The sequence below is a fragment of the Canis aureus genome, chromosome 26, assembly GCF_053574225.1.
Source record: "Canis aureus isolate CA01 chromosome 26, VMU_Caureus_v.1.0, whole genome shotgun sequence".
Lineage (NCBI taxonomy): Eukaryota > Metazoa > Chordata > Mammalia > Carnivora > Canidae > Canis > Canis aureus.
The window spans coordinates 15,070,620-15,098,410 of NC_135636.1; the positions used below are offsets into that span (position 1 = coordinate 15,070,620).

General features: G+C 39.2%; 1 pseudogene; it reads right to left on the reverse strand.

The window, feature by feature from the left end:
* Positions 1-9,256: 9,256 nt before the first annotated feature.
* On the reverse strand, positions 9,257-27,573 carry LOC144298907 (ORM1-like protein 2 pseudogene; annotated as a pseudogene).
* Between the last annotated feature and the right edge of the window lie 218 nt (positions 27,574-27,791).

The following is a 27,791-nucleotide window of genomic DNA, read 5'->3' on the forward strand; positions in this document are numbered from 1 at the left end:
TGAATAGGAAATATAATTTCTGACTCCCTAAACAAGTAACCTTAAGTATATGATTCTTAGAGCTTATCTGGGTAAGAGATGAATAGTAATTAATTTTGTTCCCTAAGCTAATCACAGAAAGGTATATGCTGCCTCTTTTTTTTTACATGACCTCTACCTCCTTGACAGATAGAAGGACACGCTTCAGTAAGCACTATGTTACTTCTCAGAGTGAGAAATAAATACCACTAAATGGGCTTTATTTCCAAAGCAAATTTTATGAACTATGAACTTAATTGAAAAAATGTTCTTTAAAGGGTTTACAATGTATTCTTTTAAATGTATAAATATGTCATTCGAGCATAATTCTGGCTTTTTCTGCAGTAGGTCTTTAGCCCTTTTAATTATAGATTTCTTTAAACACATCACTGCTGCATCTTTTCACACTGACTTTTCAGAATTTTTGGCCATAATTTAACCTTTGAGATACAAGCTATCATTAAGGTGTTAATTTTATAACATTCATTATCTCTTACAAAAGTTATTACTTTTTGAACTCTAAGCTTATTATTTTATCTTTATTGTAGGTTTTTATTGGCTTTATTGCTTACCCTTAGGTCCTTTTCAACCATTATTTCCGCAATTTTACTTTGACTGATTTCTCAGGTAATGTATTGGAGTTGTGATTTGTTAGTTGTTGTTTTTTTTTTTTCAGGAAGGTTGTGTGAATGCTACTTTTTTGTGTCCTAGAATTCTCTTAAATTAAGTTATAATTGACATACAATAAAATGCAGAGGTGCCACATGTTCAGATTGATGAGTTTTTGACAATTGTGTGATATGTATAATCACCACCAGAAATAATATTCAGAACATCTGCATCCCTCAGAAATTTTCCTCATGCACCTTTCTAATTGGTTCTCCAATCCTCCCTTTATTTTCTTCCCCTGAAACCCACTATTTGGTTTCTATTTCCACAAATTAACTTTCCCAGAATTTGGACCTCAAATAAATGGGATCCCACGTGGCGCATACTCTTATGTGGCTTCCTTAACATTATCTTTTTGAGATTCAACCATGTTATTGTGTCTATCAGTAGCTCATTTTTAAAATTTGTTAATATTCCATTATTGTATATACTACAATTTGTTTATCTAATTTTTTATTGATGGATATTTGTGTTGTTTCTAGCTTTTCAATATACTCAACAAGGCAGCTAGCAATATCTTTCCTTCCTTCCTCCTTTTAGAGAGAGAGAACGAGATCATGCACTCATGCACACATGTGCATGTAGGCAGAGGGAGGGGCAGAGAGAGGAGAGAGAGAGTCTCAAGCAGACTCCCTATTGAGCATAGAGCCTTGAGATCATGATCTGAGCTGAACTCATCAGCTGCTTAACCCAGTAAGCCACCCAGGTGCTCCTGCTGGCAATATTCTTATACAAGCCTTTTTGTGGACATATGTTTTCATTTCTCTTGGGTAAGAACCTGGGAGTGAAATTACTGGGTCATAAGGTGAACTTTAAAAGAAATTGCCAAACAAGTTTGAAAAGTGATTGTTCCACTTTATACTCCAATGAATGGTATATGGAGGTTCCAGTTGCTCTACATCTTTGTCAATATTACTCTGACAGTGCGTCCCATGATAATTGCAATAGCTCCGTGGTGGTTCTACTTTTTCTTTTGACTTTTCTGCTCTAATTGATCCTACACAGTACTCCAAGGTTCACTGTCCTAAGACTGAATGCTAATGAAATAATAGCTCAACTTCTTTCAATGGTGTTTCAGTCATTACCTTAGCCTGACACTGAAGGTTCTCTTTGATCTGACCCTGACTTAAATTTTTAATTTTATCTCCTGATTTCTATACATAAATTCCCCATACCTCACATTCCAGCCAAACTAGCTATCCCTGGCTGTTTGCCAAACCTGTTAGATGATTTCTCTCTCTGATTTTCTTCACCCTGTTCCCTACCCTCAAACCCTTCCCTGATATTACGATATCCTTAGCCTGCCCATTCCCCAGCACTCAGCTCACACTGTAACTTTTTCTGACATCTAGTCTTCCAAGAAAGAAATTGAACTGGAGAATCCTTTTAGAATTTGAGTTTTTGTCTTTGTTTTAGGAGTTGCACTTTTACCTTTTATTGTAGTTCATTTCCTGTATGTCTTTAGGTTCCTTCCTAGCTGCCAACCATTTTGAAGGCAAAGATACTTACCCTATTTTTTCTCCGTTTGCCATGACTGAACTAGCTGAAAGTGCCTGTAAGTGGAAATGTGAGTGCTGTTTATGATCAGTGGTGGCCACTCCTTTTTAATTGAATTTTGCCTTGTTCACTTATTTAAAACTAGTTGTGTAGGGAGGCTAACGGACCTACTTACCAGACACTGTAGAAAAAGCAGGAGAAGTAATAAAAGTATAGGCTTTGGAATCAGACATACCTGTGTTTCTGCCTCATTAACTGTGAGACCTTGAACAAGTCACTGAATACTTCTGGAGCTTAAATTTTCCATTTTTATCAAGCCAGAATGAGTACTTCATTGTCATGTTGTGACAATTGAGTGAAATAAGTTCTCAAATATGTTAGTTTTCTTCTTTTACTTAATACAGAATGCTGATCACAGATCAAACTTTTAAAATTCTCTTTAGTAATTGTTCTTTACATAAAATTTAAAAGATTGTTAGGAGGACATTCACTATAGCCCATACTGGCAACAATGAACCAAATTTAAGGATCGAGTGAGTTACATACTGACCTAAAATAACATAGGGACCAGCCCCTGCCCCAGGCTTACCAAGAGGAGATACATCATCCCTACTATCCAGGACAGTCAGCCAATGCCCCCCTATCCTATTAAAGAATTGAGAGAAGTGGTAGTTTCATAAGAAGTGTGGGTGTTAGCCTGGTGAAGCAAGTGTTCATCATAAAGTTGCTTTCTCATCTCCAAAGCCAAATGATGGGATTTCTAAGAGAATCACACATAAAGACCAGGGCTACTGCAGAAGGGAAAAGCTGGCTCTCTTTCCCAGATAGGCATCTCCCAAGGCAAGCATGCTTGCCAACTGCTCCACAGCATAGCTGAAGAGGGAGGCAAAAGATGAGGCAGCAGGATAGATAGCAAGGGCCAGTGGTAGAGATGTTTACGCATCCACAATTGGAATGCAGAGTTTCCTATGATAATGCCAGTTTTGTGTCATCTTATTAATTCTCTAATGAAGACGGTTGCTCAAAAGGCAAAGGCTGCCTGCCAGGAACAAGTGTGTGGGGTTCTCCTCCAGGAAAATATAAGAAGGGATGGTGAAAAGGGGTTGATATGAACCATGACATCAGCAAATTGAGTGGTAGGGAGAACCTCAATAAGGCCTTTGAAATTTTGTGCATGCAACCTGTGAGCCAATGTCTGAAAGTCTCTATCACTTGGGAGTGTGTTGGTAGCCAGTCTGTGGTAGCTCAGAAGCAGAAACCACCACAAAGATATCCAGTGAAAAGGCATTTACCATTTCCTCCTATCCCTTCTTCCTCATCCAACATCTGTAGAGTAGCTGGAGACGAGAAAAATAAAGAGGACCAAGAGGGATTCCAGAGATGGACTGTGTCTTCCTATTCACCAAGTCCAAGATGCTGAAGCAGAAGGAAAGAGCAGACCACAGTCTTATCCACTTGGAAGTTTCAACCTTTGGAGAAGGGAAGAGATGAGATTTAAAATACACATTTAGATTAAAATTTTAAAATGAATAGAATCTTGGTGATTGAACATGACTAGAAAGTCAAGGTATCTGCCCAGGAGTTACCTAAGGGATTGAACTGGGAACTCCAGCAGAGATCAAAGGAGAGCCACAGTGTGGGAAATAGAAAAACTTTTCTTGTTTTTGTCCCACTATGTTGAGACTTAATGAACTGGCCACCAATACATTACAAATAATAAAATTTTCACAAATTACCCTGTAAGTAGTCAGTAGAGCTACATAAAAGGGCATTAAAAAAAAAAAGGTTCATGATGAAAATCTACCTGCACAGTACACATTTAAAATGTTGATTTATTAATTTATTGAGAATAAATTTTACTGAGAACAGATTTCATATGGACTTTTGGCAGGTTTGATTTTTGTTTTTGTTCTTTGATTAGTTTCCTTCCTCTTTCCCATCCTCCTTCCCTTTCCCTCCCTCCCTTCTTCCTTCCCTCCTTCCTTCCTTCCTTTCTTTTCTTTTCTTTTCTTTTCTTTTCTTTTCTTTTCTTTTCTTTTCTTTTCTTTTCTTTTCTTTTCTTTTCTTTCTTTTCTTTTTTCTTTCTTTCTTTCTTTCTTTCTTTCTTTCTTTCTTTCTTTCTTTCTTCTCCTTCCTTTCTTCTTCTTCTTCTTCTTCTTCTTCTTCTTCTTTCTTTCTTTCTTTCTTTCCTTTCTTTCTTCTTTCTTTCTTTCTTTCTTTCTTTCTTTCTTTCTTTCTTTCTTTCTTTCTTTCTTTCTTTCTTTCCTTCCTTCCTTCCTTCCTTCCTTCCTTCCTTCCTTCCTTCCTTCCTTCCTTTCGTTCTTATGGTCTTTCGTTCTTTTGTTCTTTCTTCTTCCTCTGTTTTTAAAAATCTTGTGAAGCAGTTTCTGCCAGCTGTCTCCTCAACAGCCTTGATAGTGGAGCCCATTTTGTTCAAGTCTGGGGCAGTGTCAGGCCCAGGGAATGGGTCTAACCAATCTAAACCTACCAGATCCCCACTCCCTTTGCTGGCAAGTGTGTCAGGAACGGGCTGGCCAATGGGTTGTGTCCACATCTGCTGGAAGGTGTCTGGAAGAGGTTTTTGCCCAGGCCTCACAAACATTCACCAGAAAAGCCAGCTTCTTCCGTCCCTCCTTCTCTGTTCTGTGTCAAGAAGGTGGCTCTTGGAGCTCCCGCAGGCATCTCGGGCTGACATCTCGCAGAGGGCAGGTTGCAAGTGGGAAAGCGTTTGCGTCCACGAAGGCGTGGAGCTGCAGAGCCAGATGCGGAGTAGCCTTCACGCAGCTGTAGGGAGGCAGGTAGGCGGTGTCCTCCATCCAGATCCCACTGGGCAAGGGACCAGTCCTCCCAGCCCTGGGAGGAAAGCTCCTTCTGAGGCTGGATGCTGCCCTTAGCCGAGACCCTTCCGAAGTCACTAGAGCTCAGGGAGAGCAGGTGTGATTTGTTCGTGCCCAAGATTATCAGTGGGTTTAGATCCAAGAAGGCCGTGGGTCTCATCCATGATGAGCATCCCTGGCAAGCGGCCACGGGGGTTTCTGTACCTGACCTTGAGGGGCTTGAGGGCCTCAAAATTATCTCTAGTTAGAAAAAAAAGCAAGTTTATTCTGTGGGCCAGGAAATACCGGGATGACTAAGCTTGGGCTGACATCTCGTGGTTGGTTGTGAAATAGGCGCTTCGGGAAGAAATTCTGGCAGCCAGGGGGAGTGAGTGGGAAGAGAGGTGCCCAAGAAGAGCGAATAAAAAAACCCCAATTAACTAAAAAACAAACAAAAACCCCCAAGAAAAACCAATTAACGTTTTCTAATTATATGATGATATTCTGCAACTGCATTTTAAAATATATATTTAAAAACATAATATTGGGCAGCCCGGTGGCCCAGCCTTCCGCCCGGAGTGTGATCCTGGAGACCCGGGATGCAGTCCCACGTCGGAGCCTGCTTCTCCCTCTGCCTCTCTCTCTCTCTCTCTCTCTCTCTCTCTGTCTTGAATAAATAAATGAAATATTAAAAAACCCATAATATTAAGAATAATATATATTTGCTAATCTGAATGGCACATGTAGAAGTTATCCAAAAAAAATGGTTAATTCTGCATCCAATCAATTTCTAGCACATGGGATATCTTCTTCCCTTTACTGTTCAGTGGTCCTTAATCTGAGCAGCTTGCTGGTAGGTATTTCTGAGAACCCTGAGGAGTGTTCCACAAACCTACGTGAGCCCCTGGTCATTTCATGTCCCAGGCTCAGGTTCAGTCCTTCCATCTCCTCCTGCAGGTCTCTGACATCTTTTCCACATTGTAGTTATTCCCTCTTGTCTGTTTTGCCGAAGAATGTAGACAAAGAGGATCCCTCCAATCAAAATTAACAAAAGGGCTGTGTATTAAACAGACTTTCCTAACACTTGAGGACAACACAAGGAAACTGCAGTACATACAAGGGAAACTTAAAAATAATACTCCAGCCTTTATTTTCCTAGAAATCATCAGCTACATTTTCCCTGTGATTTCTCTACTGGCCATAGCTCCTAGTATGATGCCATGGTACCAGGGTCTGTGCTTTGCTCCCAAAGGGGTCCAAGTTTTTAATGTCTTCCAGAGTGAGAGACCCCAAGTCTTGCCTCTGGTTCCTGTCTGAGGAAGCAAAGCATCAATTCATATCCTATTAAGTTCTGCAGTGATGCACGCAGATCATGAAGTACCAGATGCCCTCACTGAGGGCAGAGAAGGAGGAAAGGGGTGATTGAATCAATTACCCTGTCTCCCACGTCAGGCCTGGTAACTAGGAGGTGGCATGAGGCTGGTTCAAGGGTACTGGTAATGTACTTAATCCGTGTGCTGACTCTATGTTCATATTTATCTTGTGAAAATCCATTCAGTAGTACTTAATATATTTGCACATTTCATTATACATGTTATTCTTCACCAAAAAAGTTTGTTTGAAAAATCTGAACCTCCTTGCATGCACATTCACAAGGACACACACATACAATATAGCAGGTGGCACTTGTGAGAAGCAAAAAATCAATTTTAGAGAAATCAAGATATCACCTTTCTTCGTACATTTGAGCACAGTGTGATTAAATGTGTAAATCTATTTTATATGCTTTTGCTTAAGAAAATGGGTCAAAAATCTACAAACTTGGTAGACTTCCCAAATACCATGACAGTGGCACCACGAGGAAACACTCAGGCTAGTTCATGTTTCATGTCACTCTCTTAAGTGAGAAGTTACCTAGGACCAACTCCAGGTGACAGAAATTAAAGAAGAGATTTAATTGTTGTTATAGCTGCATCTTATCATTATAGCTATGTTAGTAGTATTGTTATGTTGACATATTATTGGAAATATCATGTATTTTCTGATATTCTTGGAGGTCTTAAAGAACTTTAATTAAAATCTTCTCCAAATTGTCAGCAGCCTCATAATACAGCCAGGTATAGAGGAAAAGGGAAAAGAGAAAGGAGACAGTGGGTCAAAGTCAATACCTTTCAGCAGGTGTAACATGTCAGAGGAACCATATAATCTCTCAAGCCGCTTTCTCACCAGTGAGAAAGTCCTCACATCTGACCACCCCATAGCTTGGCAGTGAGAATAAAGGAAATGCTCCATAAACTTCATTCACAGGATATCTCTTGATGCTTGCAGATCTGTCTGGAGAAATGTTCTGTAACTCTTATGGTAGCTTCATATTTCCAGCACTTTGATCCCTGCTAGATGGTCTCAAGGAAGCAGTGTTGGCCAAATCCAATTGCTGCACCCCCAATAACAGCATTATTTATAATAACAAAGACATGGAAACAACCTACATGTTCCTTGATGAAGGAATGGATAAAGAAGTTGTATAAAAATACAGTGGGATGTTATTCAGCCATAAAATACAAGGAGATCCTATCATTTGCGACGACAGAGAAAGACAAATATTGTACAATCTCACTTATATATGGAATCTAAAGAAAATCATAGAAAAAGAGATCAGATTTGTGGTTAACAGAGACAGAGGAGAATGTAGGGAGGGGAACTGGAGAAAGGTGGTCAAAAAGTATAAAGTCCAGTCATAAGATAAATAAGTATGTGACCTATATATAACCATAGCTAATACTGATGTATGATATATAGGAACTATATATAGTTAAGAGAATAAATCCTGAGAGTTTTTATCACAAGGAGAATTTTTTAAAATTTTATTTATTTATTCATGAGAGTTACAGCGAGAGAGGCAGAGACACAGGCAGAGGGAGAAGCAGGCTCCACACAGGGAGCCCGATGTGGGACTCGATCCTGGGACCCCAGGATCATGCCCTGAGTCAAAGGCAGATGCTCTACTGCTAAGCCACCCAGGTGTTCCACAAGGAGAAAATCTGACTTTGCTCCCCACTTTAAAAGAAGTATCAGCTGACTCATCCAGAAACCTGTCATAGGATGAACATACTTACTCTTGGGGAACAGAATACCTTGCAAGATCTTTTTTCTTTTCATTGTACCTATATGAGAATATGGATGTTAGCTGAATTTATTGTAGTCATCATTTCACAGTAAATGTAAATCACACCATCATGTTGTATGCCTCAAACTTTTACAGTGATATATGTCAATTATTTCTCAATAAAACTGGAAAAATAAAAGAATTCAATTGGTCTTTGATTAACGGTGCTTTTTTAAAAAAAATATTTTATTTATTATTTATTCATGAGAGACACAGAGAGAGAGAGAGGCAGAGACCTAGGCGGAGGGAGAAGCGGGCTCCTTGCAGGAAGCCTGATGTGGCACTTAATCCTAGAACTCCGGGATCACGCCCTGAGCCAAAGGCAGACGCTCAACCACTGAGCCACCCAGGCATCCCTTGATTAATGGTGATTAATAATCTGCCACACAAAGTGACTGATATATATAATTGATATCTATCTCTACCTCTATCTCTCTCTCTCTATATATATATATAGAGAGAGAGAGAGAGAGAGAGAGAAAGAGAGAGAATTATTGCCTCTTGAAGCATCACTCAATCAATATCCCAGCTCCCTCACCCTTGGGGAGAGATAAACACTGAGGTTGTATTTTACTTTGACTCCCTGAGCTCTCCAATAGAATGGAGTTCCAGTTACTTCAGTGGTGGCTGGCCTGAAGTCATACTCATTAAAGGGTGGCTTCACTTCTCTGCCTCATTTCCCCATTGTCCTATTCCTGTTTCCTTTGCCTCTTAGGTACACTAATTGCCTTAAATTCCTGTCTTTTTCTTTTTTGAAAAAAATTCTTTACTATAAGGATAATACACAGTAAAACAGAGCTGGAAGGTGGTTTGATCTGGAAAAACTTTTTTGTATTACCAAATACACTGCCCAAACATGGCTTCCTGCTGTGAATGAGACTGATTTGGCCCTTATCTTTCCTCCTTTTTTGATTCAAAGAAATCTGTTCTTTGTAGGACTGGGCCCAAAGATCCCCATTTTCCAATCTATTCTCTTCCTGGGGCTTGGGAAATGTTGTATAGTTCTCAGGCTTTCAGGATACAGAAGACAGTGTGGAGAAGGAAAGGACATTACAGTCCTTTGGTCCAGTGTCATCCCCAGCTCCATCCCTCAGTATTTGTTGATGCCAACAAATACTTGGAATTGGGGCAACTTAGGTGGTGGTATGCTGAGCCATGAGGCTGTGTTGGTGAGGAAGTGAGCAGCATCTTACTTGGTGTAGAAGCTTGCCAGGAGGTAGAGGACATTTGGAGAGATGCTGAGGGATCTGGGAAAAGATAAATTGGAGCCCATAGTCCATCTGTTCCCAATGTGTCAGTGGTAAGCCTTTCCTCTGTCAGGAACTCAAAGGGTGTCCTTTTCACTGTGTGTAAGAAAATACATGTAGCCAAGTTATGGATGATGTTGGTCAGGGTCCAGACAACAGGAATGCTGAAGAAGGGGATGCTGAGTAGAACCACATGCAGGAGTCCTACCAAGATGGTATAGGCCAGCCAGATGCCCTGGCTATTCATCACTTGAGTGCTGGGGTTTCCTTCACTGTGTGCCACTCCTACATTCACCCTACCACAGTGGGGGATCAGGCAGGAGTCCAACTCAATTTCCTTTCAATCTCCTTCTGAGTTTGTTCCCCCCAGTTGTCTCCTAAGAGCCAAAGTGAAAGAATGAAAGAACTTCCTCAATGTGCACAAAGAAAAAGTTGAAAACCTGGGGGAAAAATTTAAAAGGCAAGACTGGTCCTCTCTGCTCTTAGAGACCTGAACGGTATTCTTTACTCTGGTCCCTACACTTCAACTATAAATTGAAGGAGGAAGCCTAGGCTTGGGGCAGGGGCTTCACGCAGCAAAGGAAATAAGTATCTCACTTTATTTTCCTGAAGAAGTTAATAGGGAATCATGAAGAGGTTACATTCACGTGACATCATTTCAGAAGACGTTCAGGGGAAACAATCAAGGAAACACTAAGAAGGGGTAAGAGGTAAAAGTACTTCTAATGCCCACCTTTTCCTCTGGGCTTGCCTGTCCTGTCTCTCATCATCTTGGTGTGTAAGCAGGCAGCATCCCAGTTCCTTTTCTCAAGAGTTGGGTGCGGCCAAGTATTGGCCCGTGGCTTCTGGATCGAGCAAGGAAGAGACTTGAGCTTACCCTATCTCTGATTCTAGGGGTGGCCCTGATTGTCTGACCTTAGCCCTTTAAAATTGTGCTAGCTCCTGGGTATTATGCTAAATGTTGGCAAATTGAACTCCAATAAATAAAAATTAAAAAAAAAATAAAATTGTGCTAGCTCTAAGGTTAATGATGCCTAGGTGGGAAGCAGACCTTGCCTGCCCCTTTCACCTAAAATTCCCTAAACCCTGGTACTGAGCCTGCCCGTGCTCCTCCCAGCTTCTCTCTCTCATTCATCATTTGTGGGCTGTCCTCAGGCTCTCCTCAGTGCTCCTCTCTAGGTATTTAACTTCCTGGGGTGGGGGGGACTCTACTTCACCCCCCTATCTTTCACCTCTTCTCATTTTTCCTCAGCACCCCTCCCCTTTCCAGTCTCTTGGCAGCCCCTGCCTGCTAGCTTCAGAAGTGGCCTCAAATCCCTGTTATCATCTGCGTCAGGCAGATCCCAAACTAAGACAATGACAACAATATTGCCTCTAATTTTTGATTCTTGAAGTTGAATTATAGTCTCATTTGTGGCGTTTCCCCCCGCCCCCGCCCCCACCCCTTCTGTTGTCCATGCCACAAACCATGGATCAAAGGTTATAAGATCGAATTGGGAATGGAGTATTGGTTTGTTTTGGTGAATACATTCATGTATTCAAAAGCATATTCTCCAAAATCAATGGTTATTGTTTAGTATCAGCTAGGTTGCTCCTCATCTCCAAAATATGATTCTTTGGAGTCCCAAAGAAATAACTTCAGAATGTGTTCAAGATAACAAAATATAAGTTTCCTTAAAGAAAACAGATTTCTGAATGTGCCAATTTATCAGAGAGCCATGAACTATTTTAATAGATGAGATTTATTCTACTGTGCAATTCCTCTGTCCCTCCATCAATCACCCCCCACTTTTCCTCTTCCTTTTATCTCTCCACATTCCTTCCCTGATCTTTTGTCTTCCCAGGGACCCTAACTACCCATCTCACTTAAAAGAAGTATCAGATAGCTCCTCTAGAAACCTGTCATAGTACAAACATATTCTTGAATGGCAGCGTGCCTTGCAAGGTCTTTGTTTTGGTATTAACTTAAAAGACATTGACTTCTTTTTTTCCTAATTTTATTTAAATTCAATTAATTAACATATAATGTATTATTGGTTTCAGAGGTAGAGGTCAGTGATTCATCAGTCTTATATAATACCCAGTGCTCATTACATCACATGCCCTCCTTAATGTCCATTACCCAGTTACCCCATCCCCCCCCCTCCAACTTCTGAGTATTTCATTAGCAGAAGCCTTGCTAATTAGAATTCTCTTAAGTGGGATGGGTTTTCTGGCAATTGTATGTCATATATAGTCGAAATCTTAGATACCTTAGAACAGCTCAGGAACAGTTTTCTTAATGGAAAATAGACACACTGTGGCTAAATTAAAACACAAAGGGTAGTATTTTTTTTTTAAGGAATCTTTTTTTTTTTTTTTTTAATATCATACCAGACTCCATCTACCTTCAAATAATTTCATGGAAGACTGGCTTATAATCACTAAATCATTTTGAAACCAAACCCTCATAACCAAGATTCCACCATGAAATATGTTTTCTTAGCTCCAAGCAAGAAGAGAAGACATTCCATCCCTGAACTGAGGGGATTTGGTCGGTAATAGTGACATTAAGCCCAGGCTTCTCTTTCTAACTGGAACGCCCGGAAGAGATATTTATTTCTCTCGTGTTTTCTACTAAATAATCCAGGTTGATGTTTGAAGAACTCAGGGACCTTTCAACAGGGGTGGAACTAAGAAACAAAAGAAGGAAGCTTCTATTGTTACTCTTGATATTTTCTCTGGAACTGCAGGACCAGAAGGGGTACTTCGTGGCCTCAGAAAGCCTCTTCTGTAAAATTCAGCAGGGAATCAGAATTTTCAGAGTTTTGAAATGCTCCCTTTGAGGAGGAGGGGCTTTCGTTTTGTGAAGGTGATAGTACCTCTAAATTTTCTGTAGGGAAAGGAGTTTGCCACCAGAACATAAGCTGTGTGGCTGAAATGTAGTTTTTGCTGCTGTGAGCATATCCTAACTTTTTATGGCTTGAACTTCTATTTCTTTGGAAAACATATCTTACACTTTTACTCAGTCAAGTATGTTTGGATAACCCCCTCACAAAAATTACTAGAGTTTCTGAAATATGCTGAATACAGAGGGGCCCTTTGATGAAGAGGGAATCAGCAACCTATGTGGTAAGAAGCCCACTTCCCACACTTGGGAAATTTTCCATTTGGTGGGATTTGAAGTCTGGGTGCGTTTCAAGTGTTAATATAAATGTGTTCATGGAAAATGGCATTTCCCACAACCTCCATAAGTCGGAAAGTTTTATTTTTATCTGTTTTGACCACAAATTTAAAGATCCTTAATCTCCTTAGGTTCATAATTTGAGTCTATCTCTCCATCAATCAAATATACATAAACATTCTTTCCTTCTGCAAGAAATATAAAAAAATTAACCATTTCTGAGGAGAAGTGGGCATTTCTGTTTATTATTATTATTATTATTATTATTATTATTATTTAAAGATTTTATTTATTTATTCATGAGAGACATAGAGAGAGAGAGAGGCAGAGACATGGGCAGAGGAAGAAGCAGGCTCCATGCAAGGAGCCTGATGTGTTACTGGATCCCGGGACTCCAGGATCACACCCTGAGCCCAAGGCAAGCTAAACTGCTAAGCCACCCAGGGATCCTTTTTTCTGTTTTTTTAAACAAACATACTGATTTTTTCCTATGCTATTTGAATCATTCACAACTAAGAAAGAGAATGTAAGGGTGTTCAGGATGCATAACTCACTGGAAAGTTATATATGTTCAACCTGGGAGAGAATTAAAGTTATGGAACAGACTTTCTAACTCTTGAGTTTTAGTTGAGACATTTCCTTTTGTGTTCAATAGCCCCGTGAGTGCTGGGAAAACAAAACTGTCACTAGTGTATGGCTCCACCCTTCCCACAGCTGTATGCCAACAATCAATAATGTTTGGACTCTCCGTGGGGCATTTTACATGTTTGTCAAACTCCCAGCCTCTGTGATTTCTTTACTCATCCACACTCTTTTTTTTTTTTAATTTTTATTTATTTATGATAGTTACAGAGAGAGAGAGAGAGAGAGAGAGAGAGGCAGAGACACAGGTAGAGGGAGAAGCAGGCTCCATGCTCCGGGAGCCCGACATGGGATTCGATCCCTGGTCTCCAGGATCGCGCCCTGGGCCAAAGGCAGGCGCCAAACCGCTGCGCCACCCAGGGATCCCACTCATCCACACTCTTAAGGCAAAATTTATTTTGATATCTCTCTTTATCATCTGAGTTATTGACACAAATAAAAACACATAAATATATATTTTTATTTCCCTAACGATTTTTGAAAGTGCTGCAAGAATATAAACCAATAAAAACTTATATACTTCTCTAATGGACATGGAAATTTTTGTAGTACTTTGAAGGATAATTTCTGTATCTGGTAAAATTGAAAATGTACATATCGTATGACCTATCAACTGTCCACTTATGTTTTCTGTATGCATAAAATGAGGATAATAATGATCTATCTCATTGGGTTGAGGTGAGGATAATATGATTTAATATATCTGACATACTTAGAAGTTACATTAGTAAAAGTATGTTACAAGTTTTATTTCTAGTAGTGATAGTATCAATGTTGTCATTATTAGATATCACCCTAAAGAAATTCTTGCTCATGTCCATAAGGAAACACATATATGAGTGTTCACAAAATATTGTTTGTAATAGCAAAAAAAAAAAGCTGGAAAGAAGCTAAATAATAAAAAATGAAATTGACAAAAAAATTGCTGTATTCATGCAATGGAATATTATATGGCATATACCTGTATCACTACGGATTAAACTCAAAGATATAATACAGATTGAAGTAAAATGATTTGAAAAAAACTAAATTATGGTACCAGTTACATGTAGGTTATAAGCATATAGACAATATTGGATATTTTTAGGGATGAATGTATATAAAATATATAATAAAATATAATATAAAAAATAAAATATAGAAATATAAAGAAACACATGAAAATAATAATACCCAAAGTCTAGAGTGTTGTTACATCTAATAGGGAGAAAGAGTTCTGTGATCAGGGATCAGGGATGAGACCACTAGGAACTTAATTGGATTGAAAGGCTTTATTTGTCAAGTTGGATAGTGTGTAAATGCATGCTTGCAATATTATTCTTTACATCTCTCAGCAAATATTAAATATTGCACAACCAAATACAAAAGCCCCAAATAGCAAAAATAAAGAATAAATTGCATATTCATGAATCAGGTATTTATATATTTATGAGAAAAAAATGGTTATTTGTTCACTTGGTAAGGTGGCCCTGTGACTTGAATATATAAGTTTTATAAAATGAGGTCTTGATTCAGTTTGAACCCTTGCCCAGGTACTGGAGACAAGTGAAATTCAAATGCACTGAGAATTCATGTAACAAGTATTATTAATAGACACTCTTGGGTTGATAATGGCAAGACAGTTTACCTGATGCTAATTACATCACCTAAGTGTAAATAAAACTTCAGTGAAGCTAATTGTTTGGAATTTTTTATGTGTTGCCCCTTCACTCCCCCCCCCCCAACCTATGGCCATTGTGTAGCATATTTCATTAGCATAATTCATTGTCCAGAGGTGTCTGGGTGGCTCAGTGGTTGAGCATCTTCCTTTGGCTTAGGTCATGATCCTGGGGTCCTGGGATAGAATTCTGCAGGGAGCCTGCTTCTCCCTCTGCCTATGTCTCTGCCTCTCTGTGTCTCTCATGAATAAATTTTTAAAAATTCATTGTCCATTTGTTTCTGGAGTCTTCTTATGTTATGGTTGCCTGTTTGGATACCCATCACCGAATCCTTGTGGTAGTATTATCTTTAACATTTAAAGTTTCTAGAGGGCTGGGATTACACTGAAAGCACCCATCATGGCCACCCATTCATCTAATAGACATTTAGTGAGTGTCTACTATCTGCCTAGAACTGTATGTACTACACAATGACTTAACCCCTGTCGATTGAGTCTTTGCTAAACTACACCAGTAAGACATGATGTCTAGACCAGGATAGAAAGACAAAAAAGTAATAGTGAACAGAGAAAAGTAATAATGCTCTGAAAGACCTTTGATGCTAAGAGTTTTGGGGCCTCTGTCCACCTGCCTTACTTTAATCTCCAAGAGTTTGTGCCTTCTGTATTTTTAAATGTTTTTTCCCAAAGCCTGGAGCCTTTTACAATAACTGATAATATGGATAACAGTATTAAAAAATATAAGGGCAGGGATCCCTGGGTGGCGCAGCGGTTTGGCGCCTGCCTTTGGCCCAGGGCGCGATCCTGGAGACCCGGGATCGAATCCCACGTCGGGCTCCCGGTGCATGGAGCCTGCTTCTCCCTCTGCCTGTGTCTCTGCCTCTCTCTCTCTCTCTCTGTGACTATCATGAATAAATAAAATCTTTAAAAAAAAAAATATAAGGGCATACTGTGAGTATAGAAGAGTAAGAAACAGTTCTCACTGAAATCAGCTTCTTTTTTCACTCAACATTAAAGGACAGATTTAAAAAGCAGTCTTAAACACCAAGACTTAATTGCTCAAGTCTGTAATACCCAGAGGAGTTAACGTGGGGCTTGTAGAAGCAGCATTTCCAATGTGTGACAGGCTCTGCCAGCGCTGAGGCCTAGTCATGTAACCACAAGTGAGATTTCTGAATTGATTTTGCCTTCGGAAAATCTCTGCCATCATGGTAAATGTTTGCTTGTTTGCCTTCCTCCATTAGCTCAAATCGCCCCTCAGTAAGAATGGCAGGAGAAAGGAACGTTTTGGCGGATGAGAATACACAGATTGTAATGGATCATCCAGTTCAGGGGTCTGTGAACTTTCTGTATAGGCACAGATAGCAATATCATTCGTTTTGTAGGTCATATGGTTTCTATGGCAACTACTAGACTTGACCCTTGTAGCATGAAAACATTCATAAATGGTACACACCCGAATGGGCATGGCTGCGTTCCAATAAAATTTTATTTTCATAAAAAAGCACAGGGCCAGATTCCGACCTGCCAGAAGTGGTTGCTGACTGCTAATCTAGTTGGATCCTTTTTTCTCGTTTTTCTTTTTTTTTAATAAGAAAGACCGCTAATGTGCCAGTAAGGCCCATGTTCTTGGCGTGGTCTAGAGGAAGTTCAGACTAAAAGAGCAAGAAACAAAATGAAGGAGAACACAGTAGCATTTACTAAAGTTAAAACATGTACACATTATAAAACTATAAATTTTATATAAACTCACAAAATAAAAGACACAATAAATATATAATGATTTTCTTTGGGGAGGCTTAGGTAAAAAGGGAGTGGGGAATTGGAATAAATAAATAAGGTAATAAAATAGACTTTGAGGAACAAATGAGGATACTGTGCTTTAAACGGAGTTTCTGAATGACCCAACCCCTGATGCCAACACACCTTAAATTTAGGCTCAAAGAGATTGAAAATGAAAGTAAGAAAGATGTATAAATAGTAACCATAAGAGAGGTGGAATGACTCTATCAATAACAGATCTTAAGGGGCACCTGGGTGGCTCAGTAAGTTAAGGGTCTTCCTTTGGTTCAGGTCATGATCCCAAGATCCTAGGATCCGGCCCACATCCTGGCTCCCAGCTCAGTGGGAAGTCTGTTTTTCCCTCTGTCCCTCCCACTCACTCATGCTCAATCTTTCTCTCTCTCTTTTTCAAGTAAATAAATAAAATCTTTAATAAAAATAAAATAAAATAGATCTTAAGTTAAGAAATATTATTGGAGAGATAAACATCTCAAAAATAAAAGTTTAACACATCAGGAATATATATTATAAATGTATACATATCTAATAAAAAAGTTCATAATACATGAAGCAAACACTGCTAGAATTGAAAAGAGCAATAGAAAGTTGACTGGCTATAGCTGGAAAATTCAATACCCCATTCTGAATAACTGCTAGAACGACTGGACAGAAAATTAACAAAGATACAGAAAACTTGAATAACACAATCAACTAACTTGAGATAGGTGGAACACTTCACTCAGTGATTACAAGGCAAATGTAACATCTTTGGGATATACCATATGTCACACCAAAAAGTAACACTGAATTTAGATGATCTAAATCAAAGTATATTCTCCAAATAAACTGGATTTGGTACACTTAGAAATGTGGTAAAATTACCATAAAAATATAATGTCCGAACAGTATCTTTTTTGTTGTTGCTCAAAACCCCAAGGTGAACTGTCCCATGATTTAAATTTTATAAATTTCCTATATTGTATTTATGAGTTAGGTAAGTCGCCACTGTTTATATAACCAGTTTAAGATAAAAAATTATGTGTATAAATTTGTGTATATACATAGTGAAATGAAATGATAATAATGGATGTCTTTTTAAAGTTTTAAACTTTATTAAATTTTTATAAAGCTACAGATTTAACTAAATTGGAATTCCCCAATCCTTATCTAATTTTAAGATCTTAGACAAATGAGTTGTTAATTAAGTTTTGAAAGCCAGGTAAGTTTCTTTCTTTCTTTCTTTCTTTCTTTCTTTCTTTCTTTCTTTCTTTCTTTCTTTCTTATAGTCACAGAGAGAGAGAGAGAGAGAGAGGCAAAGACACAGGCAGAGGGAGAAGCAGGCTCCATGCCCCGGGAGCCCGATGTGGGATTCGATCCCCCATCTCCAGTCTCCAGGATCGCTCCCTGGGCCAAAGGCAGGCGCCAAACCCCTGCGCCACCCAGGGATCCCCACCAGGTCAGTTTCTAAAAGCAGACACAAACCACTTACTAACATACATAATTTCTACTCTTACTATTTTAAATTGCAATAGATTAACAACAAAATATACAATTGTCTTTGAATGACAACTTTCTTATCCAAATTATATAGACAGAAGTAAATATATGTTTCTATATGTGTGAGAATTCATCCACTTCAATTGTTAAAATGATATGTTTATAAAGAAAAAATAGTGAAACAATTCTTGTTTTTTGTCCTGTAGTTCTTTTTCATGCTGATTATTTTGATTAAAGATGTTTTAATCAAAACATCTTGTTTTGCCTGGGTGAGCTCAATCAGTTAAGCATCTGGCTCTTGGTCTCAGCTCAAGTTTTGATCTCAGTGTTGTGAGTTCAAGCTCCATGTTGGTCTTCACGCTACATAGAGACTACTTAAAAAAAATGATCGTAATATAAATGGTTAACTATATAAGATACAATAAATAATATATAATATATAATATATATGAATTTCTGCTTGAGAAATGTATTACAGCTTATTCATTGGACAAATATAATATGATATCCACATTGTTTACTATACTGATAAATTAATTTTATTTTAAGGATCCAGGTAAAAACTTGAATAATTCCCTCTTTATATATCTGTATATGCCTAAGTATATACACATAAAAGTACAATAATAGATTTTTTGCTCCAAATTATTACATAAGTAGTATAAAACAGGAATAAAATTGTATGCTTAGATTGAGCAGTTTCCTTTTGTAATTTAATTATTCTGTTAAATATCAGTGCTTTCTTTACACTTTAATGAGTTTTTAAAAATTCCTTGTGTTTTTTTTCTTAATTTTATTGTGTGTTTTTACAATGTTCTAAAATTACTTCTGATTTTAGATGGTTATGATTTATATTGTCTTCTGTGCTATGAGTCTTTATTTTGACTTTTTACAACTCAGAATAATAATAAAAAGAAATAGGAATAATTAGAATAATCCAGTTTGTTAAAATTCTTCAGGTTTTAACTAATTCAAAAGTACAATGATAGACTTTGTCCTATAACCTCGGTATTTAGAACAACCAAAAAAAAAAAAAAAAAAAAACACCAAAAAGACAGGCAAATCCAAAAGAGAGTTGATCTTCCTAGGTGAATTGTATATAAGTAGAATGTACTAATAGAACTATCTTTGGGGTGCTTGAGTGGCTCAGTTGTTAAGTGTCTGTCTTCCTCTCAGTTCATGATCTTGGAGTCCTGGGATAGAGGCCCACACTGGGCTCTCTGTTCTGCATGGACTCTGCTTGTCCTTCTCCCTTTTTTCTGCTTCTCCCTCGGACATGCTTCCGCTATCAAATGGATAAATAAAGTCTTTAAAAATTTTTCTCCAAGATTCTAGATTCACAAATCCCTTTTGCTTTTTGTTCATGAAAGTTCTGAACAAGTGGTAGTATTGACTCAGTTATGTGAATCATTAGAGACTTCCTGCTTATTTCAGTTTTTTGTTAGATCCAGGGGTCAAGCCATATCAAACTTGCTTACTATATACGATTGCAAAATGCATGGAAACTTCCAGTGATTTATGAAAAAAAAAAAAAAAAGAAAGAAAGAAACTTCTGTTGATTTAGTTCTAGGGTCCCTAATACATTTAATGAGTTATTATCCTACACAGACTTTCTCTCTCTCTCTCTCACTCTCTCTCTCTCTCTTTTTTTTTACATTTTAAAAACTTTATCATGCTTTACAAGACATAAAAATACACTGTATTTGCGCCAAAAAAAGTTAAAAGGTTTTCAAACTGGCTGCATTTTCATCATTTTCCTTTAGATATATTTTTCTAATATTTAATAAGCTAACCTCAGACTTCATACTAGCTTCATCAACCTATCAAAAACGAAGAATTAATTCCATGAGAGAACAGTTAAGTAGGTTATGTATTTACTGCTCCTAACACATTCAATTATGGCAAACCCTGGAGTCAAGTATTCATGGGCAAGGCAAGTCATGCTGTGATTTGACTGCCATATCATCGACCCCTCTTTTGCACTAAACTCTGGAGAAGGCAATTTATAAGACCCTTCAGAGATTTCTCAATGATAAATTCTACAGATGCACACTAGTAGCATGTGCTTCAGGCATCAAGAGCTAATGAAGCAAAAGCCTATGTGGTAGGTCACTTGGCCTTGGGGAAGTTGCAAGCAAACAGTTCATGTAATCATCAGTAGTAAATTGTTTTGGTTCTAAAACATTTTTCAGTACTCAAATAGTGATAGTAATATTAATCCATTGACTTTTAAGTCCTCAAAACAAAACAAATGAAGTATTCAAAACACTTTCAAAATTACTGTTGTATTTAAGTTACAATCTAAAAGAAGTGTCCATAGAATAACTTGAAGACCTACACTTTTTATTAAAAAGTCCCAATACTTAGCTGATGAAAAGAGAAACTTTAGAATTTCCAAAAACATATAATCCCATGACAGTCTGAATTCCCATCAGTCAATTCTTAGAGCTTTTCATAGAAGCTTTTTCAAAGAGAACAACATTGCATGTTTATTGCATAGGTACAAAGATTTTGAAAGAACAACATTTGAGCTAACATGGTTACGAATTCTAATCAATGCACTTACTAAAGTGTGGCAGAGGATTAACAAAAAGCACAATCCTCAGAGAACCACAAGTAGCAGTTGGCTATTACTCTATTGTTGTGGGCATACCACCAGCCTGGAGCAGCCTTTGGTGGAGAGCCTATGTTGGCCTGGCTCAAAATACTCCTGTCCCTTCACCAAAGCACTTGGACAGCAGAGAGGTCTTAGTCACTCACTTATGCTCAGAGGCTACCCACGAGGTCTGGACCCAGTGTTGGTTACTCCTCACGGTCTAATACCTGAAGGCATGTAATTATTATCTTATGAGAGTACTTCACATGGACACAGAAACCCAACTCTTTGGCAGTGACTCTCTTTGAATTTATAATTTGGTTCTTTAAGCTAACATAATCTTGATCTAATGGTAGAGGCACAAATTTCCTTTTTTCTCTCTGATTACTAAGGCAATGTAACATACTGGTAACATCTTATATATATATATATATATAACATCTATCTATCTATCTATCTATCTATCTATCTATCTATCTTGAGAGCCTCTTCTATTTTGGAGGCTGGTAACATGCCCCATGGAATGCTTCACAAAGGACTTGGTATAAAAGAACCCCTGTATCCTCACCTGTCTGGTAGTCATGATCACCTACTTTGCCCTTCAAAGGTCTCTATCCACTGCTGCATCATTTTAAAATCTAACCACCCTCCTTTCTTTACCTGAAGAAAGAGAACCCAACAACTATGTAACATCATTTTAGGAAAAATCTACCATCAGTATGAATCTTGTAGATGAGATAACTGATTTTATTATGGTTTTATATGGTTTAAACTTAAAAAAAAAACCCTAAAAATCACAAAGTTGGGTATGCCATCAAAAGCTTGAATTTGCCCTTGACATATAAGCTTCACCCAGAAATTAAATATCCCAGATGGCTAAATTAATTGCCCTTACCCAGACTTGTTGGCTGATAGAACATAAAAAGGTAAATTTTTTTTTACTAATAGTAGGTATGAATTTAGGTTAGTCCATAATTTCAAAATGTTCTAGGAACAAAGAGATGCCCTGGCCACTACAGAATAGTACGTTGGAGACATTGAGATGCTTTGATCTTACCTAAAGTTATAATAAGCCATAATGGAAATAGAGTTTTTAAAAAATGCTTTATGGCTTTATGATATTATCCACAAGAGCATAAAGTATTACTGAGGATGTTTCTGATAATGTCCCACCTGTTGGTGACACAACCTCAGAAAGACCACAAAGGTGAGGCATGAGCATGGCTGAGGTTTTTCTTTCTGGAAAGCTATACAATAATGACAAAGGGAAAGCTATTACTTGATTTTGTATTTTGGGCTTGGAAAATCCTATTTATCTTTGCAGTAATGGAGACACATGTTTCACAGGTATTACTGTTAACGCTGTATGCTTTACCTTTTATTCAGAAACCCCATTTTATCATTCATAAACTTTAAGGAAAATAAAAAGAACTAACAGAATTCTAAAACCATAAGGGAAGGGGGAAGAAATGTGTGGGAAATATCAGAAAGGGAGACAGAACGTAAAGACTGCTAACTCTGGGAAACGAACTAGGGGTGGTAGAAGGGGAGGAGGGCGGGGGGGTGGGAGTGAATGGGTGACGGGCACTGGGGGTTATTCTGTATGTTAGTAAATTGAACACCAATAAAAAATAAATTAAAAAAAAATAAAAAAATAAAACCATAACGATCAAAGATCTCAAAACCCCTCAAACTTCTAAGGCCTTATTCCCGTTAGCCTTGATGGCAATAAGATCAATTTCTCATAGGGCTCAAAAGTTATCTCCTTCTGCATTAATAACAGGCTGCCTTATGAGTTTGAGAATTACTTCCAATTCCAGATTCAACTGTCTTATATGCTGATATGAGTAATTACTCTAGGGAACTCATACAATACCTCTCTGACTCTATCACCAATAGGTACAAACAATTTCTATAACAACCTCTGAAGCAACTGCTGCATGATCTGAGACCTGGAGATTTGGTCCTCTGAAAAAGGCATCAGAGAAAAACTGTTCTTGACCCTCAATGGGAAAAGGCTTTATCAAGTACTGTTAATGACTGTCACAATGAAACTCCAAGATGTTGGTCTCCAGGCTGTATCTCCCAACTTAAAAGACTCCTGTCTACTGTATGTCCATTCCATCAGGAGGCTTGAAACTGAAGGAGTTCTTAGGAATTTTCTGGATGATGTTGAGTGCTGATGATGTAGAGTGCAGAAACAGATGGCTTTCACCTACGACCCAAGATGTCAGAATCAGATTAATTTTCTATTTTTCATTACCCCTTTTCTTTCCTCTCTCTACACTAATCAAATCACATCTGGTGTTGTCCTCTATCATTCTCTTTTTTTTTTTTTATTTTTATTTATTTATGATAGTCACAGAGAGAGAGAGAGAGAGAGAGAGAGGCAGAGACACAGGCAGAGGGAGAAGCAGGCTCCATGCACCGGGAGCCCGACGTGGGACTCGATCCCGGGTCTCCAGGATCGCGCCCTGGGCCAAAGGCAGGCGCCAAACCGCTGCGCCACCCAGGGATCCCCTCTATCATTCTCTTAATATGATTTCCCTCATTTTCATCCTATTACATTTGACTGCCTCTCCCCACATGCCATAATCTTTTACCATTTAAGAAAAAAACAAAATACTTCAGTATATTTTTCTCAGACCATAGCTTCTGGACAACTGTTCCTTTAAACATTCAAGGTTAATTTCCTTATACTGATCTTTCTGAGACATAAGCTTCTCTCACATAACTGATCCCAAATTTAGTCTTCTAAAATCTGGACCTTGACCCATGTCAACAAAATGTTTCTGTGAAAGCCATTACAACCCTCTCAGAAAAGCCTAGTCCGTTTGGGGACTAATGTTGGACTGTGTTTGGTCCAATAGTCAGATACACTCTTGGCTGCTTTGTAGGAACTGATGACTCTCTTGGGGAATAGAGTTTTTGGTCAATAGCATTGCAAAATAATACTTAAAATCCCAATACAATTCATGCCCCATTAGGATCTGTTGCTTATGTGGCCATCAGGCTTATCCTGAATACAAAGATAACTTAGTGTGTATTGACCACCACGTAATAATTCTGCATATACAGGATAAGTGTTATAGACTTTAATGTATTTAAAACTACTACTGCTCCAGGGGATCATGTTTCTCTGAACAAAAAATATCCAGAAACGTCCAAAGAGGCAAACAGAATCTACTTGGGAGAACTCCAAGAGGCATAAGTGACTTTTTCCATGCATAGTCTTTGAATGGCAACCCCCATGGTAGGGATAATGCAACTGGAAAAGTTGCATTAAGTCCAAAATTTACTTTTGACACTAGCAGATGTCATGAGTTACACAATTTGTTCTCTGGAAACCCAACAAATCCGTTTAAATTTATTAGTCAGAATCATGGATAATCACAAAGACATTAATTTCTCTTAACTAGCCGCTAGAGCAAACACTTCTTGCTGCACCTGCATACTCCAGGCAATAACATAGCCTATGATTAGGCTAAAGGAATAGATACCCAGCTCTCCACCAGTGACCTTGTTGGATTCCAAGATGTGTTTTCTTGCCTCAGTTTAATGATTAGGCTCCTGTATACAGGCTCATTGAAAGGACTCAAACTCATTTCTGTTTCTGGTAACTGCTGGTGATGCAGTCAACTGATCCATCCCATCCAGAGTCTTAAATGCTCCTGGGCAGAGATTGCCATATCAGATGATACAACAACTCATCCTGCAACAAACAGCAGGAGAGATTAACTCTAGGCAGCACAATCTGGACAAACACCTGATTAGCAACGTCTCAGCAGCGGTGAAGATCATCGATTTATGTCTTGAGACCTGGCAGTCTGGCCTTGGCTGAAAGAGGTACTGAGAAAGAGAGAGGCAGCCCCTGACATTTGGGAACTGGCCTGGCACCATCTGTTAGGCTCAGTGCTGCCAGGAACAGGCCTGGCCCTCACAGCTAGAACATATAACACTTTCCTGCTTAGTAAAAACAATTTCACAGAACACCAACATTAGAGAAGGCCACGTTGCAACTCTGATGGGTCAAGGCATTCTGTGGTCCTGTCCGAATGTAGTCAGAAACATAAACATAGTTCAAACCACAAAACTGAGCAAACACCCCTCGTGGGTAATTTGTTTAACAGTTGCTTTACCAATCATAGTTTTAGCCTCACATCCTCCCAAATTGTACATTTTCAAGCTACTCTTTAATAGAATCGACTCACTCTCTGACAGCATCTGTTGCCATGTAAAGATCTGATTCCTCAAGGATGCCCCTAAAGCACCCAGTTCAAGCCCCAAACCCTTTCATGTCATCTCTACCATGCTCTTACCGAAAGACTCCACATTTCCCCATGGTATTGTCCCTTCTTTAAATGAGAAATAAATTCAACTTGTTTAATCACAGATCTGTTCCTGATGGTCTTTGGCTGGAGGACATTGACAGTGTAGAATAAATAACTCTTCTGAGGGTACATCTTTGGATACCTGGTTAGACACACTTCCAAGGACTGGTTTCAAAAAAAAAAATGAAATTTTCACCAAAGAGGATGACCCAAGTCACAAAGTCAAGTTGTAACATCCCACTGATTGAACTACTCATTTCATTTCCCTTTTTTTGTGTAAATAGATAACACAAACTATTTAGAATATTATGGTGGGACATGTAAAAAATATTTTTATTTATAAAATTCTCATGTGATTCTGATGCAGAGATCAGGTTGGGAATCCTTTGTCTGTGCCAATGGGACTCAGGTGAAGGTCTGGATTTCATTACAACTTTTTTAAAAGATTTTATTTGTTCATGAGAGAGGCAGAGACATAGGCAAAGGGAGAAGTAGGCTCCCTGTGGGACCCAATGCAGGACTCAATCCAGAGACCCTGGGATCAAGACCTGAGCCAAAGGCAGATGCTCAACCACTGAGCCACCCAGGTACCCCTCATACAACTTTGTGGTAAGTAGTCCTTGTAAAATCTTTACCATCTCCTTGGGCCCTAGGATAGTGCTTTGAGGTTAAATGGTACCTTCAAGGCTTAGATAAATGATTTGTTCACAATCAGAGTAGTTGGTAAATCATAGTAAAAATTATCTGAATCCTTTGTGATTTTAACCTCACAACTCAGAGGCAGGTACTATTATTATAGCATTGCTGGCCAGGAGGGAGACTGAGCTACACAGATTCAGGAAACCTGTCCCAGGACTCTGAGATAGAAGGAGAGTCTGGAGCAGGGGAGTGGGGTATTTGGGTCCAGGGTCCTTGATGATCTGGGTCTCAGCACCAAGTTGGCCCAATACTTATTCTTCCATGTACAGAGCTTCCAGTCGACTCCTCTCTTCTAGAATTTCCTTCTTGGCAAGAGGCAGAACAAGGTGAAACCAGTGAATGGCACAGAAAACTGTACCGTCCAACCCTGTCAGAGGCTCCTTCAAAATGTGACATTTCTCCACAATGCCAAGTTCTCTTTTGCTCAAAGTTATGGGACAAGAGCAAGGCTGAAGCCAAGGGTGGCTCACATGCCTAACTTGCTCCTGGTGAAGCCTGAAGTTCCTCTGAATATAATGGTGTTTCTCACTGACTTGTCTCCCTGGTCCCAAGGGAAGCTGGATGGCTCTTGGTCAAGCCTTATGCAGTTAACAACCTTCTCCATCCATGGGAGTTGCAACGAGGCTGATTCCTAGAATTCAACCAGAATTAAAATTCTGCAGGAAGCCTGGTTCTCTGTGGCTTTTAGTGTCTCCAAGACTCTGAGCCCCAAGTAGGGGCTGCACCCACATGCCATCAGCATCCAGACAGACAATCTGTTTCTTGGCAGAAAAAAAAATGCTTTTTAGGAGAAAAATCATAACATGTATAACCAAAAATTCAATCTCCATTCCTACTTTCTCCTCTCCCCAGAGTTGACCTTGATCTTGAAGGTGATGCACGCCATGACTTGGTATTTGAATACTCTTATCATGCAGCCCTGTTCAGTGAACAATATGGCCCCTTGTCTCCCATGTTATAGGACTACACATCAATGGCCTCACAGTTCTTGTCCCTTTCAGGTCCACTTCCTCAGGACATCCTACTTTTGTGTCCGGGTGTTTTCTCCCGGACAGGTCAGCCATAGGAAAGGGAACAGAAAGATGCCTGCTGATAGTGGTGCCCAGTGTTCACACAAGCATAAAAGATCATTTGTTTGGAAATTACAGGTTACTGTGACTCCATGGCTTAAGAGCACAGAGAGAGACAAACAAGCAGGGGCCTGAGCCTGCCTGTTCCAAAGAGGGCCAGTAGCCCAGGCTGATTCTGTGCAATGTTAGGCATCCTGGAGCATGCTGTGTTTCTCTGAAGGAAACAGGCCCAGAGAACAGAGGCATTTTCTCAAGCTCTCAGACTGTCCGAGGAGAGTAAGTCTCAGATCCCAGGCTCCTGACACCTGGCCCAGTGCTCCCTGCATGGGCCCTGGGGCCTTTGATGTCAGAGTCCTGGCAGGTCATGGCAACATGTTACTTTTCCCCCTTCCTCTAGCAAAGGGCAGCAGTTTATATATAAACTGTTGGAATTGGTGATTTCCTTGCTCTGTTTCAGGGAAGCTCTAGCATACTACAGACCTCCCTGGGCAACCACAGCTGAACTGGTAAGAGTAATGTGCTAAAGGAAGATAAACCCTCCTCAGACCTAGGGAATGAGCCTAACCAATCTAAACTGATCATGGGGTCCCCAATCTTCTTGCTGGTGATGGTCTCTGGGACAAGCTGGCCAGTGAGCTGTACACCTACATCTGCTAGAAAGCATCTGGAAGAGGTTTTGGTGGGGGTCTCACAGAAGTCCACAAGGAAAGAAAGAAAAGCCATCTTTTCCCCTCTTCTCCATTGTGTGAAAAGAAGGTGATTCTTGGAGCTACTGCAAGGTATCTTGCACCTATGAGGGAAGATTCTGCTGCCACAGGGGAGGAGGGAGGACAGGCTGTAAGTGGGGCATTCATCCATGAAGGCATTGAGCTGCCAAGCCATTCTAGAGTTGCCTTCATGTACTGGCAGGAGACAGGTATATGGTGTCCTTTCCGAAACCA